Consider the following 20,111-nt stretch of genomic DNA (forward strand, 5'->3'; position numbering starts at 1 on the left):
TAATTCTCTGCAATTTTGCTTAACAACCAAACATAAACCCTAGAAAAAACTCAACTGACAATTTACACCAAAAATACACTAAAAAACCAGCAAAATTAGCGAAAATGAATCCAAAAATCCGCAAAATATATTAAAATACCTTTGCGACCAGGCATTTGCTTTCCATCCTTGACATAGAACTCACGAATATCAACCATTACTTTCCCCTGCCAACTTCTCACAGAAACTCGCCGATTCTTCCTCCTGTGCAATGTCTGTTCAAAAGGTTTATATTTTTCCTCCTGTGCTTCAATAATCAATAAAAATAAATAAATTCACAGATATGCTGGAGCCAAGAACACACCATGAAGAAGAAATTACTAAAGGAGTAATTAATAGCTGAGCCAGATTCAAACTCTGTCAATCCACTGCATTCAAAAGGAGTAATTATTCAATATTTCAATTCATAATTTAATTCATAATTTCATACTCTAAATCTCAAATTCTAAACAAAAAACAGAACCTTATTGAAAGTTTGAAACAAATTAAAAGATAAAGGAAAGAAGGGGACCTACGGTTGGAGGCTGTGAAGCGTTGGAGGAGTTGGAGCCTTGCTGCCTTGGAGGCTGACTTGCCGCCGAGAAGAAATTGGGTCGTGAATGGGTGAGGTGTGAGACCGTAACTGAGCAAAAAGAGGAACTTCAAGCTTTAACAAAGAGGCGAATTGAAGAGGGGTTAGGGTGACTACTGACTAGTCGTCGCGGCATCGCCGGTCGCCGGACCTGGAGACTAGAATACCGAGGAAGGAGAAGGGGCGAAGAGAGAGAACGAATGAATGGTGGTGGCCTGAAAATGGAGAACGAAAATGGAGAGCTGCGCTTTAGGGCTGGAATTTGAATGAAACAGTGAATGAGCACGAAAGAGAGAAGGAAGAAGAAAGAAAGTTTAAGCGGTTTTTTTTTTTTAAATTAAGGCACCGGTTCAAATGGCACCAGTTCAAACCGGTGCCCTTTTTATTTTTGGCACCGGTTTGGTTTGAACCGGTGCCTTATATATTTTTGTAAAAGTGCGCCCAAATTTGGGCCGGTTTAGGGCACCGGTTTGGCCTGAACCGGTGCCTTTATGGGGGTGCCTTATTCTTTTTTTCTACTAGTGTAGATGTCACAAATTCCAGGTGCTTCGTTCTGCTTTATTTATATAGGTTGTGGATGGTAGTTATATATTACATGGGATGACAATTATACAAATCATCCAAAAAGGCGGGTTTACGTTAATTTATTGTAAAACGAGTTAAAATTATCATAAAATTATTTAAAGTTACCCTTTATACTACAAAAGTTACGAGCATTATTTTACTAATAATAAATTTCATAATACAAAAAAATTATAATGTATTAAATTACTCATATATATAGTTTGTAATCTTGAATCTATAAGAAATTAAACATAAAAATAAAATTCAAATAACGACAAATAAAAAGTTACCCTCTAAGTGATAAAAGTTATATTATAAAAATAATTAAAGTTATCTTCAAAGTTCAAACTGATCTTTTACAATAAAAGTAATGTAAACCCGCTTTACACAAGGCTTATTGTTAGGGGTGTCCGTTCGAACTTTGGATTGGACTGAAGTCTAGTCTAATCCATTCCGAAATATATTTGGACTCTCATTTTATAGTCCAAATTCAAATCCAAAGTTTTCAAAACCCAATCCAAATTAAAATCTCTTAGTCCGAATCCTGTCCGATCCAATCTGAATTAATAATAAAAAAAAATCCCTAAGAAATTTATAAGAATCATAACTCCAATTAACAAAACCAATCCTAATTAATAATAAAAATTTCCTAAGAAATTCATAACGGGCGGGTATTAGGTTTAGGCTTACTAATGTCATATGGATTGAGGTTATTATTGTTATTATTATTATTATAATTATTATTATGATATATATATATATATATATATATATATATATATATATATATATATATATATATATATATATATATATATTCACACTATTTGGAATGGATTGGACTTTACGGACTTAAAAAGTTTGAGTTCAAATCCAATTCGAAAATCCGAATTTCAAAATTTTTGAGTCCAAATCAAATTCAAATTAAAATAAGTCCAATCTAAATGGCTTATTTAGACTAGATTGGACTTCGAACTGGAATAATGGACACGGCTACTTATTGTGACAATTATCTTCTGATCTTTTTCTTTCGTGCTCGTACTTGTTCGATAATTTAGTGTTGTATCCTATTTCTAGGCTTCCTTCTTTCTTTGAGATGATTGACTTTATTATTGGCAATGTTGAATTTTGGCCTACATACCACATATTTGGATTACCTAGTCTCAATATTGGGCTTTATTAATTCTCACATCTATACTGGATTGGGCTTATACCCTAAGTTAGGCACCGTTCACTTCACCTTAGTTTTGCTGAATTGGAATTATTTTTAGTGAACTAAATTATTTTTGCTGAAATTAAATTATTTTTACTAAACTGAAATTAATTTTACTAACTGAAATTATTTTTACTGAATTGAAATTATTTTTACTGATTTTCTATGATATGTCTTCTTTAAGTTTACTGATTTTTACTGAACTGAAATTATATTTACTGATCTGAAATTATTTTTGATGAACTGAACTAGTTTTTACTAAACTAAAATTAATTTTATAGAACTGAAATTATTTTTTTAAGGTGAAGTGAACAAGGCCTTAAATTAACAAAATAAAAAAAATAAAAAAAAAAAGGCTTTTTTAACAAATAGTAAGACCCCATTTAGTTTACCTTATTTTTGCTAAACTGAAATTATTTTTACAGAAACAAAATTATATTTGCTGAACTGAAATTAATTTTACAGAACTAAATTTATTTTTGATGAACTTAAACTATTTTTACTGATTTTCTATTATAATTCTCACTACAAGAAAATAACCTTTTCGTAGGGATTATTTTAACCTTTAGTATCAATTGTAATTGCAACAAAAAGTTTTTCCAATGAATGGTCATTCGATACAATATCCCCTGTTGCCTTAACCTTTGGTAGTGGTTTTCAATATCGCTGGGGTTGGCCTCAATAATCGATACGAAAAACTGCATCCAATCGTGGGGATTATTGTAGCGATTACAATCGATATAAATGTTTAACTAATTTTCTTCCAAAAAAAAAAAAAAAAAAAAAACATACGTATGATCTTTACAAGATTCGAACATGCAACCTCAAACTCCTATATTAAATGTTTCACCAATAAACTATGATATATTTTATGTATTCTTTGTCAAACAATATTTATATATCTAGTGTTGAAAAGGCTTTTCGTATCAATTTTAGGATTTAGTGGCGATTGTAAATGATACGATTTCTCAAAATTATATAATTGTGTGAAAATAGTGTGGATATGTATTATTATGTTTTTCGTATCGATTTTATGTGGGAAAACCATGGCGATTGTAAAATGATACGACTTCCTTAACTATTTCACAAACATACTTGCATATTGTAGCGAATGTACAATCGCTACGAAAAGACATTTTTCTTGTAGTGTCTTCTTTAAGAAAACTAAATTTTACTAAACTAAACTTATTTTTACTGAATTGAAATTAATTTTACTAAAATGAAATTAATTTTACTGAACTGAACTTACTTTTACTAAACTGAACTTACTTTTACTGAATTGAAATTTTTTTACTTAATATTATTTTTTTAAGGTGAAGTGAACAGGGCCTAAGAACAATAATTTTGAGCTATAGTTATGTTAATTAATGTAAGACCATCTTCACTTCACCTTAAAAAAATACAGTAAAAATAATTTCAGTTCAGCAAAAATAATTCAGTTAAGTAAAAATAGTTTCATTTCAGTAAAATCAATAACTTTAAACAAGAAATATAAAATCAGTACAGAAATTAATTTAGTTCTGCAAAAATAATTTTAATTTAGTAAAAGTAATTTCAATTAAGCAAAATAACGTGAAGTGAACGAGGTTTAAGTTGGTATTCTTTATCATTCAAAAAAAGGTCCACATTGATCTTGGTTGTTGGTTGTTTGTTCAATTCCCGTGAGTAAAATTCTTGTTGAATTTTTTTAACTTTTTTTTTTTTTTAATTTCCTATTTGAATAAATCATTTGAGAAAAAAAAATAAAATATCTATTCTTGTCTTCCGGTAAAAAATATATGATTCCACCAGTGTATCATCTTAAGGTTAATCAAAATATCAAATTATTCGTTTTTTTTTTTTTTTTTTTTTTTGGGAGATGTCGATGGGCTGCTGATACACTCGTCAAAAACTTATGAAGAAGCTATGTTCAAATATTGATCAAAGCTTGACTAGGGATGGCAATGGATTTGGACCCGACCCGGATTCGTGGATTCAAATCAAAACGGATCTGGGTCTTCAAATTTTGGACCCGACGGATTCGGGTCGGATCCGGGTCCTGTTGACAAAAACGGATCTGGATCTGGATCTGGGCCCTAGACCCGAATCCAGATCCGTGGACCCGTTTTTTATTTTTCCTATTAAAAAAAACTAAAATTATTTGTTTCTAAATTAAAAATGTTGATAATGTTAGTAATGATAAAGATTAACCCTTTCAAGAGATGAATTTTGGATGCTCATATTATATACATCATAGTTGTTTTTTCACTAGCTCGTATGTAACATCGTTTTTTTTTTTTGTTGTTTATAATTTTAATTCAAAATATGAGTGTATAAGTTGGTTAATTTGGGGTTGAACTTAATAACCAACAACGTAAGTTTGAAATAAATTTTTTTGACCCGGACATTACATTTATTGCAAAAAATTAGGCAAAATATATTGGACCCGTTTTGAACCCGGATCCGGACACGGATCCATTGGACCCGATGGATCTGGATCCGGGTCTTCATTTTCTAGACCCGACAGATTTGGGTCGGATCTGGATCCTATATTCAAAAACGGATCTGGATCCGGGTCCATCCGGACCCGCTCCAGATCCGACCCGTTGTCATCCCTAAGCTTGACCATTAGTATATACAAGTAAATGAGTTTGAACAAAAAACTTAACCTCATGAAATAATTTTCCCAAGCTTCAAGAGGATGATGCCCCACTTTCTCATAAAGAGAAACAAAATTTGTTTCTCACATAGCACTTTTGTAAATAAACCGACAGCTTTATTCAACTTTTTCATTATCAATTGTAGAGCCCATAATAATGAAAAAGTTGTTGATTTATTCACAAAAATGCCCCTATTTTAATATGAGAAATAGGGAACTTCCCCTTGAGGAAATATGCATTCAACTTGCCAAGGCTCATGACAACTTCTTTATGTTTGTTTATAATTTCTTTCATGTTCGATTAAAACTCGTTCAGGTTTAAAATTTTAAAACTAAAATATCAATAATTAACATTTTGTTTAAGTTTTTTTTTTTTTTTTTTGACAAAGGATTTTGTTTAAGTTAGGAATAATACTTCTATAATAAATATCATAAGGATATTTAGAATTAATACATGTTGTACATAGCATCCTAAATATTAAAATCTGTATTTACTTTCACTACTTTCCCAAAGATTCATTGTGTTCTTAAAATTTATCTTATGAGTTTATAAATAGTACTGCTATGGGAACTTATTGTAAAAGTTTTAATTTCTTAAGATTTAATCACATCAACCTTGCTCGTTTTATCAAGGCTCGTTTAATTTTATTCTAGCTCAGCTCTGAATTCATATTTTAATGAGCTACTCATGAGCCAAGTTAAACCAAAAAAAAAAAAAAAAAAACAACTCCGTAATAAAAATAAAATCCTAAACAACTCAAACTTGAACAGCAAATTGAAAGCTCGATTAAGCTTGCTCGAACCCAAGCTCATGTACTTAATACTATCTCCGTTTTTTTTAGTTGACACTTTTGACTTTAGCACTATTCACACACCTCTATTTGACCGTCTTTTGTGGTTCATACGTAATGAAAAATATAATCATGTGGGGTCTTGTTAGATTCGTCGTGGGATATATTTTCAAAATATCAACTTTTTATAATTTTTGCTTTTCGGAAATTAAACATATTAACGATTGGATTGAAGTTGTGCATTGACAAACGTGACTAAAGAAACATGTCAACTAAAAAAGAACGGAGGAAGTATTTCTTATCAAGCTTAGCTCAAACGCACTAATACTTAACTCCATTAATTAATATCTCTACTTTTGAGATAGCATCTAAACTGTAAGTATCTAATCATTGATACTTGGCACCTCCTCTTAGAAAAATTATACTCCATCTCCCTTTGACAAATTTGTCCAATTGTTCAAAACAGACATTAAAAATTAAAAATATAACTATTATAATAAATAAAATATTTTTAATGTTATTAACGTTTTTAGTTTCTCTAATTCATTTACATATTATTTTCAATTTTAATTTCAATTTCCGTTTCCATTTTTCATTTCCGTTTCGTGCTATCCATGTACTGTGGTTAGAAGAAATATTTGAAAAATGACGAAACGAAATATTCACGATCTATTCAATAATTTCGGCAAGCAAATAAACAACATACGCCGTTAGCAATAAGCATAACTGGCAATTATTAGAGCCTTAGAGGTGAGCTGATAAAATGAGAGAATCTTTAAGACTATATCAACGTAAAGCTTCCACGGGTTCCATAAAATTCATCAGATTTATTATATGATAGACGAATTTATTATTCCTTCAATTAATGAAACTTCAACCTAGAGCAAAGTTCTCTGCTGATTAATTTAATACTTGTTTCTTACTAAAAAAGTTGTGGAAGAGGTAGGGGATGTTGAAGGAGAGAGATCAAATAAAAATAAAAATGTTAAATTTGATAAATAAGTTGAGGTAAAGGGATTGTTTTGAACAGGTGAAGGTTAAAGTGGAATTGTTCCCAAATTTTAAAAAGTTGGGATTATTTAGAAAAGATGAGACATGGATTATTTTTTTTATGTTTTGCAATTTTTCCTAAATAATACTCCGTTTTTCTTATCATTGTAAACTCTTGTATTTAGGTGGATAAATGGGGGTAAGAGGTGTAAATATTGTAGGGTTAGAAGGTAAGAATGTAAACTAGGAGCGAAAATAAATATATATTACCTTATTTATTTTTTTACTTACAACACTTTGACTTAAATACTTATTTATTTTCTTTAGTTTTGCAATTTAGGTTTCAATAAATCTACACGAGTAAGTATAGATACGTTCGTCTTCCTATGGTAGAGTGTCTCCCTATATTGGTGTCGTTAGCTTTTGTTGATTTAGTTGTTTGTTTACGTTTAGGGTATGTATGTGTGTTAGGGTTTATAAAAAAGGTAATCATTTTATGTCATATTGTCAGTTCTTTGGTAAAGATTTGTTCGGGATCGCAACGGTTGCCAAGTTTTCAAATGCGTTCAAGTGAATCAGATGAAAATCATCCTTACAGCTCGGCTACAACAAATCGTTAGACCGTCTCTCCAAAAAGGATGTATATTCCAACGATGTGTGCGAGAGATGTACCACAGTGCAAGATTTTTTCAACGATTGTAGCTTTGATGAAGAAAACCCTAATTTGATTAAATTTTATGTTTTGTAAATGTAGATTTAATTTCATTTGTAGATGTCGGATGACCTTTTATTAGTGAATTGATTTGTTTCAAAAAAAAAATATTATTCACATATGTTACTTTGATTACCTTTAATTTTAATAATATATATGTACATTTAATAATAAATTATACAACCTTTAGTTGTTTCATTTTATGCAACTAATGGATACGACTCCTAGGAAAATTTTGTTTATGAGTATTAAATGGATAGAGAAATATAGAGATGCATGTGATGAGGAAAGATATAGAGATAAATTACTACTAAAAACAACATGTATTATACATATATAATGTGTACCAGTCATTTTTAATAAATGTTGCATATAATATAAAATGGAGGTTATTTCCTCTCTGAAGGAAGATGGGGGTTTAGGGATAAAAGATGATCAGTTTTTTTTACCAGGCTCTAATTACGAAACAAGGGTGGAAGATTTGCTCTTGAGCGATGTTTTTAGAGCTAATTTAAATAAGATCAGCAAGGAGAATTTCTTTGACGGAAAGTGGGAAACTATTAAGCTTTGGTCCCCTGGGGATGAAAAAGGAGTAAACACAAAAACAAGGTACTAATGTTGGCCTAAAGTTGAAAACAAGGTACTCAAACCAAAATTCACCTACTACAACAGGTTACCATTTGCCAAAAAAAATAGGAAAATTAAATTGCTGATATAATAACAGAAAGTACTAATGTTTGGTGATTAAAAATAATTAAAAAAAAACCCACCCCATCAGCCTAATCACCTATCACGGCATCCCACTCCCACCAGCCCGACCGCCTACCGGCCCCTCAACACTGGAGCATCGCGCCTTGCTGCTCTGCTATATCCCTCCCATTGAATACGCCGACCGCCGTACTCTCACCCCTTAATCTTCATATGCATAACCCTAACTACCCTAAATTTCCAATTCATATCTTATTTTCTCCTAGTGTTTCTCATTATTATGCTCGCTGAAGTTTCTCTACTCAACCTCATCAATTATACAGAGTTATCAATTCATCCTTATCTGTGTCGATAATATTGAGGCACACCATTTGTTTTTCGAAATCTTGGAAGGTCCGCTTCTCCATATTATCATGTGTATAATAGTCCTCTTCCGACGAGAAATTTCGGGTAGGGTGGTGGTGGGGGGGGGGAGTAGAAAGGGAAAGATGAAGGAAAATTTTACAGTGATTGCGATGGTGTATTTTTTTCCCTTCTCACGCCTTGATTCGGCCCCCTTCCCCTTTCTATATGCCTTGATTTTGGTAAGTGTTGTGGTGGTTAAGAGGTGACTGAAGAGGGTAGGGGAGGGCGCAAATAGGCACGGGGGAGGTGCCGTTTGGGGTTGGCGATGTTGGCGGCCAGCCTAGGCCGATGGTGGTGCAAGGAGGTGGTTGGGGCTGGTGATGGTTTTGAATTTTTAATAATTATTAATTAATTGTGTCATTATCAATAAGAAATGATGGCTTTTTCTTCTTCAAGACAACAACTCAGCATTTATTTTGATTTTTTTTAAAGCGCAAAAAAATAAATAAACCTTTTGGTGTAGGTCACCACCAGAATTTTTACCTACAACCAAGGTTTGAGTAATTTAATTGCAACTTCTAAAACTTCAGTACTCTAATTCTGCCGAAAGCGGTTGTCGGAAAAGCGTTGGAACCAGTTTTCCGATGGAATTTTTATTTGGGAAGATATCTTCCAACCCGAAAAAGTCTGTCGGAAATTTCCCAAGGAAATTCCGCCGGAAAATCCTATTACAAAAAATAGCATCTCCACCGTCCACACCACCAGCCCCATGTAATACTCCGTATTTTTATTATATTTATATATAAAAATTAGTTATTTTATTTATTAAAATGATTTATTTCATTTTAAAAAGAAATTATTTATTTAAATAAATTGTAAGTGTGTATAAATAAAATGGATCGTGAATTAAGGCAACAAAAGTATTTTTAATTGGGCCAATCCTATTTAAATGAGTGGACCAACTTATTGGGAATTTGGGGCCCAATAAGTTGGCCCAAAGGGAGAATTTGTAAGGGAGTAGAAAATAGCAATGGCAAAGTTGTAAATATGAGTTTTATTTTCAAAAAGAGAGTATAAATATTTTAAAACCACAAGATTTTTTCACACAAGTTCATAATTGTCATATTTCAAAAATAAAATAAAATCAAAGGTTTTCTCTTTATTTTCTCTCTTCTTTTCCTCTTATTTTTCTTTTCCTTTTCATCTTTTTTCCCCCTGAATTCCATGCCACTTTCTCTCTCCTTCTCCCTCCTCTTGCTCAACCAGTACACCAGCGCCACTGCCACCACCACCGGCCAGCGCACTTCCTCCTCCTTCTCTCTTTCTTTTTCGGTTTGTGTGTGTAAAACAAATTATTTTAATCCTAAAATTAATTTTATTGATTTATTGTTTTAAAGGCATGATTTTTATTATGTTTTGGTATTGATTTTGGGATTTTGATGTTGCTAATTTATTAACATAAATTTCATATTTTTATTTAATTAAAACCCCAGAAACCCTAAAAAATAGGGATTTTGTATAATTGTTTAGGGATTGAGGCTAGGGTGTTGTTGTTGATTAATTCATGGTCTAATCATGTTTTTAATGAGTTTAAAACCTTCAATTTAATGCTGGAATTTATTTAAAAACATTGCTTTTTAATTATAGAGTTAGGGTTTGATTACCCATAAAAGAGGTAAAGGTTTTAATGATTTATATATGATTTCCTACTCTAAAAGTGTTGTTTTATACTAAATAAGTATGCTGGAATTTTATTTAAGTCATGAAAATTTAGCCTTTTTGAAAGGATTTAAAGTACCCACTTAAAGAAAAATTTTATGGCTTTGTTGTCATTAAAAGGGATTGATTAGTATGATTTAAATAGTATTATAGTTGCTGGAAATTTGTGAGAATAGTGGATTAATTATAGTTATGTATTTTAATTGTAGGAAGTTTCAAGCTAGGTGATTTCTAGCAAGTGTGGCCAAGTTAAGACGTTATTCAAGGTACGTATGTGCACAAGAATATTTGATTATATGCTTGGAATCGATGTTGGTTGAACATGAATTATTATGCAAGCATGTAAGTCTGATATTTGAAGCATGATACAAGTTGAATATATGTGAATCATGGAAGTATGTTTTATTTTTGAGTATCAAGGAAGCATAAAATTAATAAGAAAAGCTTACATATGTTTAAAAGAGTTATAATTAGAATTATTGACCATGATTCATGAAATTCTCACCCATTGATTATTGGTGTTGAGTCATTAGTCCATCTAGGGTAATTTTAATATCAAATATGATTGTTATGATGCCTTTTATATCCTTCCTAATATTTATGATTGTTAGTATCATGTTAGGGTTAAAGATTTGATTTTTATTGCTTAGTGACATGCTAGGATTTGTTATTAATCTTGTTAGTATCATGCCTAGGATCTTGCTATCATTATGATTTAATATTAACATGAACATTATTATTATTATTATTATTATTATTATTATTATTATTATTATTATTATTATTATTATTTTGATGTTGATTATTTTAATTATGATCATGGTTATTATTATTATTATTATGATTATTGTTATGATGATTATAATTTTATTATCATGATTTATTGATTATTATTATGTTGCTTGATGATATTTATTGTTATTACTTGATCACGCCTTTTATGCATGTTTAAAGGGAATTGGTACTTGTAATCACGCTTAATAAGATAATTGATAATCTTGTTTAGGATTAATTTGATTATAATTTCAAGTGATCGCCAATAATAGATTTATTTGTGCATTAAATTCAACCAACATAGATAAACAGGTTTAGGGTTAATCCTATTGATTGCATGTTAGTCAGAAAGCGCACATGAATACGATCTGAACAAAGTAGAGGCCTATTATTAGGGCAGGTTCAATCTCTTTTAGGTTGGATTTGTACCTTCATCCCCGAACCCTTATTTGGTTCTAGACCTTATGGAGTTGACGATCTCTTGGATCGTTAAGGGGTGTAACCTTCACCCTTTGAATGGTTTACAATTTCCTAAAACTTGTTGGCGACTCTTTTATTCTATCTTCTTCCCTTTTGGACGCCACCGTACTTTAGTGTATGATCACAGTGGGGTTCAAGCTAGGAGTTAATGCTTGAAATTATTCCCTACAAATAGCATGATGGGAATGAGTGCCGATAATTACTTGTTATGCTTTCCTAGTTTTATGTTTTAGTTGTTTTTTATGGACTAACCTTGATGTGTTTATTTTAAGTTGGATTTTAAAAAGGGTCATGTTTGAATTGGTTCCAATTTGTGATTCAATTATTTCTATTTTATTTTGAGGTTGTGATCTCAAGTTTTATTTTGAAAATTGTTTTTTATTTTGGACTTCCGCCGTGTGATTTTGAAAAATAGTCTTAGCGGTTATCACAGTAGCGGTAATATTTTGGATATTTCCTTAAAATAGTTTTGATTAGAGTAAAAAGAGCATTTTTAAAATAAGGGAATTTCCGGGGTAATACACCCCACCCCAGAACCACCAGCCCACCCAACTAGACCCTACTACACACCAACCCCAACCACCAACTCACCCACCACAACCGACACCACCACGCACCACCACGCACATATAATTTACCCCAAAAAATGAAACTTAACCCCAATAAATGAAAATCAACCCCAAAAAATGAAAAGCCCCCCAAAAAAACCAAAAATTAACCCCAAAAAAAAGAAAATTAGCCGAAAAATACGAAAATTAACTCAACAAATTCAGAAAATACCACAAAAAAAAAAAAAAATCAAACCTAGTAGATATACATATTTAAGCAACATTTCATTATAAAAACGATAATTAACCAACAAAAATTCAATTAAATATACAAAATACAATTATCTAATATAATTTAAAAACTAACATTATAATTACATAAGAAATTAACTAGATCTACAATCTAACCTAAATTATAACAAGATCGACAAAATAAAGACCTTGAGAGTGGGTGGTTCACCACGGTGGTTGCTGATGCGCCGTGCATGTTGGTGTTGCGCCGTTCTTATTGCAGTTGATGTTGGTGGTGGTTGACGGTGCTTGATGTTGTTGTTGGTGTTGTACCATTGTTGTTGTTGATGGTGCTTGATGTTGGTGGTGGACGGAGTGAGAAGAGGAGGATGGAGGGAGAGAAAAGGAAGAAGACAAAAGAAAGATTGAGGAGGAAGACGGAAAAAGAGGAAAGAGACGGAGAAAGAGGACGGAGAGAGAGGACGGAGAGAGAGAAGAGGAAGAAGACCGAGAAAGAGGAAAGAGAAGAGTAGAGGAGAGAGAAAGAGAGATCTAGAATACGAGGAGTGGAGAAAGAAAGAGAAGAGAGGAGAAGGAATATAAGAGGCGGAAATGAATGAGAGGAGGGTTTGGCTGTGTAGGGTTTGGTGATTTTTTTAAAATAGATTTCGACGAAAATTCTGTCAAAATTTTCTGACGGATATAAGTTCTGTCGGAGATGGGAAAATCCGTCGGAAAGTAAATATTTTTGACGGAATTATTTTAATTTTTAAATGCGGAATTTTTAAATTCATTGAAAATATCCAATGAAAAATAAATTCGTTGGAAATTCCTAATTCGTGTCTGTCGGATCCCGTCCGTCGAAATTCGGCCTGATTCTAGTAGTGGCTATTAAAACAATACACACATTAGTAAACATCAAGAAAGATTAAATCAAGAAAATAAATAAATCAAATATGAATTGAAATATAGATTTGGGACCAAACCCTCAGAACTATCAACCTTTCACGTGGAGGAGGGCAAAGAGTATTCGAATCTCGTGAATGGGGTATGGTGGCTACTTAAGAAGAGTATCAAGGATGTATTTGGGGAGTTTAGGCTAGGATAGAACATGATGAATCATGAGAGAGAAAAAGAAAGAATATTAGAGAGAATATTGATGATGATTGTTGGTGATTGGAAGTGGGGTGATACGACCTCTATTTATAGGGACAAAAGAGAGTCGAAGGATAAAAAAACAGTAAGATTTTAAACAGTAAGGGAGTCGTTCTGCAATGGTTTCGGAAAGATAAGAATCCATACGGAGTTTAATTCCCAATTGAATTAGGTTAACCAAATATCGGTACGTACTCTATTTTATCCGGGAATAGGATCATAAAAAAGAGACATTATTCAATATCAAATTCTTTAATATTTATCTTTCGAAAACATGATAGATTAAAAGTTTCTAGAGAATTCTGGAAGCTCAAAATAAATTCTAATGGATTTAGGATTGAAAACAATCTTCTAGAGGATTCTAGATGCTTGTAACAAATCCTAATTGGTTTAGGATTGGGATTAAGGTAGTCTTTTGAATGTTTTTAAAGATAATCCTAATTTGTAATTGAGTCATTTTGAATGTTTTTAAACACAGTCTTCCGCTGTGTGTCTTTGATAGTTGCCTTAGTCGTTTTCACGGTGGCGGTAATGTCTTAGATTTTCCTATTTTGAGTGTTAAACAGAGCAAAACAAGTATTTTTCAAGAAAGGAATTTCTAAGGTTTTAGAAATAGATTCATTTTCCTTATCACCAGCTGTAGGCGTCGTTCGAAGTGCGCCAACGTAAAAGCATGTTGTGAATATGCTTGGCACTCTTAGGAAGTGGGAATTGACATATACGATTAGGGACAAGGAAAGTAGGGAGCCGCCAACAAGTTTTTAAGGAACTTGTAAACCGTTCACGGATCATAAAAGACAACCACGATAAAGGGACAACGATAGGCAACAATGATTGACCTGTGAAGGTTACACCCCATTCATAATCAATGAGATTACTAACTCCATATGGTTTGGAACCACGAAAGGAGGATCGGGGAAGATGGTACGAAGTGAGTCATGGAGTCACATTCGCCCGTATTGGCCTCTACTCGATTCTTATAGTGAAAAGTGATTTCTGCGATCTCAAAGGCATACAAACAAAATATTCAATTCGCTCCAAACTATTATTAAGCTAAATTTGTTGAATATTAATGCAACATATAATTCTAAAATATTAGTGATCACTTGATTTAACAACAAGATTGAAAAGGATCCTAAACCGGTTGTCCAAATTATCTTATTAGGCGTGATTTTCAATTACATATTCCCTTTAAACATGCAAAATGGTGATCATAAAAAATATAATAAAATTATCATTAATATTGGAAGAAATTTAAAAATAAATTGTTAGTCAAATCAAATATTAATAAACCTAATCATGATACTAGCAATATTAAAATAAGAGTAATTAAGTGAATCAATTACTCACTTTCCGTGTTTCCTTGAATTGCTACATCATGAATAAACTATTAGTAACTTCAATAAAAAAAATATAAATCAAATTGAAAATTAAATTAAATAAAGGTAGATTTTATTTGGTCCAAACCCTCAGTCAATTATACTTTTCACGCCTTGGTTTAAGTATAGAACTAATTTGGGTATTGTATGGACTCCTTGGAGTGCTTAGGGGAAATATTATGAGAAAATAGGGAGGCTACTGTCTAGGCTAATGAGGGAGAAAAGAATTATTTTGTGATCAAGATTATTGATGATTGAAAAAAAGGGGAGATATGACCTCTATTTATAGAGAAAAAAGAAGGGTCGAAAAAGCAAGATAAGATCCGAATTAAATCGGAATAAAACTCGATAGACTGCAGTTTTTGCGGTTTTTATTTTTATCATATCTTTTGATCCAGAAATTGGAATAAGATAAATAAGATATCGTTGGAAATTTCTTGAAGTCTATCTTCTAACCCAATTAGAATCAGATTAAAATATTTTATAGAATAAAAGATATGGCCGAAATAGTGAGACGGTGTCAGTTTTGGATAGAGTTTGACATTTTATTCATATCTTTTCCGTTATAGCTCGGAATTGATATTATAATATATCATTGGAAAGATAATTTCAAGGGATATACAACCATATAAAATTTGGATAAAAAATATGAGGCACGAAAATCATATCTGAATATCTTTGAACGTCTTTCAATTCGGATAGAAATAGGATTTTCAAAAAGAAAAGTTTTATTCAATTTCAAACTATTTAATCTTATCTTTTCAAAAAGGATAATTAAGATCTTTTAGAAACTTATAGAAGTTTCTAATTAATCCTAATTGGTTTAGGAATGGGATTAAATAATTTGGACCCTCCACATGATCATTGGGTCGTAGGTAAGGTGGGCTTAGGTTCGGTTTGGGCTTAGTTTAATATTTTGGTCATAACTTATTCGTTATAACTCGGATTTGGGCTTATAATATATCGTTGAAAAGCTCTTTTCAAGCCCCATCCAATTATTAAATCATTGGACCCAGATAATGGACCAAAATAAAATTTACTAAACATTTTTATAAAAAGGACACGAAATGAATGATTTTAAAGGACACGAAATGAATTATTTTGGGTTTAAAGGCACGAAAAGAGGAAAATAAGTTATGGTTTGGGAAAATGGGCTAGAAATAGGGTTTTTTTATGAAATGGAAATATGTATTTAAGCACTCCAAGATTAAATACTCAACCCGACCAATAATGGCGGTGAAAGGTTGTTCATCATCGAGTTTGGTTTTGGGGAGACATTTTTAGGTGTCTACACCAGCAATAGTGCTGAACTTATCAAACCCATCAATATGGTTGACCACATAAAAATCACGAGAGATTAAGACCTTTTCCTTTTTGGTCTCTTTATAGTGTCTCTTCTTAACTGAACTCACCATACTAGACAGATGTACAAGTCATTTGGACCTTTGGGACCCATCGCCTTGTAAATATCATAATGCCTATCTTGTGTAGTCCTGTCCTTCATACGAATGGTCATTCACGAGTCCACTGAATTATTGAAGAAACTCAAAGTCTTCCCTTGCTTGAGATTTGAGAAAGAGAAACATAAATTAAGAAAAAAATATTTTTTTAAATTACGAAATAAAAAATAAATGAAAAAAAAAACACAATTTTTTTTTTTGACAATGGATAAAAACAAACCAATTACAAACTAATATTAAAGGCTATAGAAAGAAGAGCAGCTTCCCCGGTGATTTGATGAGCTCAAAGTACTCGATGACAATCTGCTTTTTGTGAACACAACAATATTGAAAGGATAACTGTAAGGAATATTTAAAACATTAACTTTGAGCCCCATTATTGTGATCATGTACTTAAGCGTGGTGGCGTCCAAAGGGAAAGAGGCTAGAGCAAAAGAGTCGCCAACAAGTTTTAGGAACTTGTAAACCGTTCACAGATGTGAAGGTTACACCCCATTCATGATCACAAAGATCAGTAACTCTATAGGGGTCCTAAACCATGACTGGATATTTGGGGATGATGGTACAAATCCAACCTAAAAGAGATTGAACCCGCCCTAAATAGGCTTCTACTTTATTTTTCTCATATTCATGTGCGCTTTCCGATCAACATGCAATCAATAAATTAACCCTAAACCTATTTAATCTACGTTGTTGATTATTAATGCACAATCAAATCTGATATTAATGATCAGTTGAATTAAAATCATATTGAACCTAAATAAAATTATTAATTATCTTCCTAGGCGTGATTTCAATTAGAAATTCCCTTTAAACCTGCAGAAAAGGTGTGATCAAGCAATAATAATAATATATCATAAATAATTCAGCAATGTATAATTATTGCCACAAAAATCATCGTCATAATAAAATCCTCAAAGCATAATCATTAGTAAGATCCTAGGCCACTACAAAAAAATAACCTTTTCGTAGCGATTATTTTAACCTTTAGTATCGATTGTAATTGCAACAAAAAGCTTTCCCAATGAATGGTCATTCGATACAATATCCCCCATTGCCTTAGCCTTTAGTAGTGGTTTTCAATATCGCTGGGTTGGCCTCAATAATCGATACGAAAAACTACATCCAATCGTGGTGATTATTGTAGCGATTACAATCGCTATAAATGTTTAACTCATTTTCTTCAAAAAAAAAAACATGCGTATGATCTGTACAAGATTCAAACATGCAAACTCAAACTCTTATATTAAATGTTTCACCAATAAGCTATGACACATTTTATGTGTTCTTTGTCAAACAATATTTATATATCTAGTGTTGAAAAGGCTTTTTATATCGATTTTTAGGATTTAGTGGCGATTGTAAATGATACGATTTCTCCAAATTATATTAATGTGTAAAATAGTGTGGATATGTATTATTATGTTTTCCGTATCGATTTTATATGGGAAAACCATGGCGATTGTAAAATGATACGACTTCCTTAATTATTTCACAAGCATACTTGCATATTGTAGCGAATGTATAATCGCTACGAAATAATCGCTACGAAAAGACATTTTTTTGTAGTGGGCATGATACTAACATGATTAATAAAAAATCCTAGCATGTCACTAAATAACAAAGTGTAGACACCTAATTGTGTCTCCCTAAAAAACCAAACCTAGTGATGAATATCTTTCATGTCATTTGATTATCGAACAAGGTGAAATGTGAAAGAGTCTCGTGATGCACCTGTTTTTAATAAAAAATAATTCGTGCTGTTTTCGAAAATATTTCTTTTTATGCCTTATTTATGGAAAACTTCCAGTCATAGTTTGGTCCATGATTATGGGTCCAATAATAGTGTAATTGGATAGTGTTTGAAAAGAGTTTTTCAACGATATATTATAAGCCCAATTCCGATGAATAATGAGGAAGTTATGACCAAAATACTAAATTGGGCCCAAAATGATTTTATATGGCCCAATGATCAAGTGGAGGGCCCATTAATAATTATTCCTAAATTTATTAAGAATTGCTTTAATTTTCTAGAATAATCTATAAGGTTATTTTAAATTCTAATAGAGTTAGAACTAATAATTATATTTTTATATTATTTTGAAAAGATCAAGAATTTAATTTGGAATAAAACAAGTGTTTTAAAAGATACAGCTAATTTTAATTAAGATAATTATTGATTGTAATTACCTAAATATATTGTGAAATTAAAAGGACTCCGTACAGGATTTTTATCTTGATCAGTCCATCGCACTGCGGAGAGCCTATCGCGCCGCGATTGGGTCTGTCGCGTCGCGATTGCCCTAACGCCCTAACGCATCGCGATAGCTTTGTCGCGTCACGATAAGGTCTGTTTTACTTTGAGACAAATTCTGACCCTTTTCTAAGCGTTTTGGATGTTTTCTCTATAAATAGGGGAGCTATTTCCCCGTTTTCAATCATCAACAGTCATCTATTCTATTCTCTTCTCTCTTTAAATCTAGAAGCTTGTTTTTTCTCCCTATTTCTAAGCCTTCCCTTTTGAAATACAATACCGCATTCACGACTCTTAGACTCACCTAACCAAGCTCAAAGTTGTCTTTGCCTTAGACGTGAAAGGTTAATAATTTCTGAGGGTTTGGTCCCAAATCCCTATTTCAATCATTTAAATTAATTGTTTGACTTCATATTTTCCTTGAAGTTACTGACGTGTGTGTTGTTTTGATAGAAAGAGATACAAGGCAACAAAGTAAGTAGTTTTATTGCTATATTTTGTAGAAAGCATGCTTATATTATTTTAATTCCTAGTATCATGTTAGGATGTTATTTATTGCTTTCTAGTATCATGCTTAGGTTACTTCCTATTTTCTTTTATCATGTTAGTATCATGTTAGGGCTAAAGCTTTGATTTTTAATGTTTAGTGACATGCTAGGATTTGTTATTAATCATGTTAGTATCATGCGTAGGATCTTGCTAATAATATTATAATGCTTTGATGACAATATTATTATGAAGATGATTTATTGTTGTATCAATATATTTATTTTTGCTTGATATTATATATTATTGTTATTGCTTGATCACGCCTTCTCTTGCAGGATTAAAGAGAATTTGTACTTGAAATCACGCTTGATAAGATAATTAATAATTTTATTTAGGCTAATATGATTTTGATTCTAGTGATCGCCAATAATAGATTTGTTTGTGCATTAATATTTAACCAAGATAGGATTAAACAGGTTTAGAGTTAATATATTGGTTGTATGTTAGTTAGAAAGCGCACATGAATATGAGAAGAATAAGGTAGAGGCCTATTTAGGGCAGGTTCAATCTCTTTTAGGTTGAATTTGTACCTTCATCCCCGAATATCCAGTCATGGTTCAGGTTCACTATAGAGTTAGCGATCCCATGGATCGTGAAAGGGTGTAACCTTCACCCTGTGAACGGTTTACAAGTTCCTAAAACTTGTTGGCGACTAATTTTCTCTAACTTCCTTTCCTTTGGACGCCACCATGCTTAAGTGTATGATCACATTGGGGCTCAAGTGTGGGATGCTTGAAATATTCCCTACACAAAAATCAAAGCTTTATCCTAAACATGATACTAGAAATCAACATGATATTAGAAATTATAATTAACATCCTAATCATGATACTAGAAATTAAAATAATATTCTAAGCATGATTTTTATATCAAAAGATATTAAATTTACTCACTTTGATGCCTCATACCTCTTTCTATCAAAAGAATACACACGTTAGTAAATTTCAAGAAAAAATAAATCAAACAATAAAAATAATAATAATTGAAAATA

The sequence above is a fragment of the Chenopodium album genome, chromosome 1 (genome assembly GCF_948465745.1).
Source record: "Chenopodium album chromosome 1, dcCheAlbu1.1, whole genome shotgun sequence".
Lineage (NCBI taxonomy): Eukaryota > Viridiplantae > Streptophyta > Magnoliopsida > Caryophyllales > Amaranthaceae > Chenopodium > Chenopodium album.